The 1,191-nt window shown below is 43.5% G+C and overlaps 1 protein-coding gene across 1 annotated transcript in view; it reads right to left on the minus strand.

Annotated features, from left to right (window-relative positions):
- LAS1L (LAS1 like, ribosome biogenesis factor) overlaps positions 1-1,191 on the minus strand; it is a 24,962-nt gene that overhangs the window by 3,815 nt on the left and 19,956 nt on the right.

The raw sequence follows: 1,191 nt of genomic DNA on the forward strand, positions 1-1,191 counted from the left end.
TCTCCCATTTTTCCACATACACTAAATCGTGAAGTGTAAAGCTACAGAATTATCAGACACATTTTCTCCCCAAACACAAAGATCCTTCAGAGCATCTGAAATGATATGAGATTCACTACATATATACACAAAAACTCCCTGACCACTTGCAGAACACACACACTTCTTAGGCCTTGCCTTTGACATTTACACACCACCTCAGCATGAACTCCCTCTCAGGGATATTATGCTCCCCCTGCTCCCTGCAAGATTTTATTTCCCCCAGCTGCACACACAAAGAACACCCCGTCTCTAGTGAAGGGCTGTCTCACTGCATATCCCAGCCCCGACCACCACCTAAGTACACACAAATACCCAGACCAAGTCCTCTGTTCAACAAATGTTCTGTTTTACTCCCTTCCTCCTACACCTCTAATGCACAGGCACACAACCCAGAAAATTTTTAAAAAGATTTTTTATAGGTTTTTATTGATTTTAGAGAGAGGAAGGGAGAGGGAGAGAAAGAAACATCGATGAGAAACATTGATTGGCTGCCTCCTGCACGCCCCCACTGGGGATCGAGTCTGCAACCCGGGCATGTGGCCTGACTGGGAATCGAACCATGTCCTCCTGGTTCATAGGTTAACACTCAACCACTGAGCCACACCTGCCGGGCACAACCCAGAAATCTTAATGTCACTGCATCCCCACATGTGTATGCACATATAGCAAGCAATGGCAAAAGTGAGAGGGAAAAGATTTAATGTTCTAGCCTTTCCATGTTCACAAACTATTACTTACCTCCCCTACCCCACACATACTCCACAGAAAATGGACTATGTCAGGCTCTCTCCACCCGCTCTGCTCTATCACTTACATACCCTCCACACAATATTATACTAAATCCCTGTCCCCATCCTTATAAAGGGTGTCCAAAATTCACGCAAGAAATAATTTTGATAGAAAACACAGGTTTATAATTAAAAATTGTAAAATTTTTATTGATTCATAAAGTATACAGTATAGGGTTATGTATGGAATAGCAAACTGGATTATTATGTCACGATAGCGAGCACCATTAACTGTTATTGCCTGAGCAGCCGCATTTTCGAAGAAGAATGGTCCGATGATGCCTCCAGCCCAAAATCCGCACCAAACAGTGACACGTTGTGGATGCATTTGTTTCTCAGCAATCACCCGTGGATTTCCTGA

The sequence above is a fragment of the Myotis lucifugus genome, unplaced genomic scaffold (genome assembly GCF_000147115.1).
Source record: "Myotis lucifugus unplaced genomic scaffold, Myoluc2.0 scaffold_4, whole genome shotgun sequence".
Lineage (NCBI taxonomy): Eukaryota > Metazoa > Chordata > Mammalia > Chiroptera > Vespertilionidae > Myotis > Myotis lucifugus.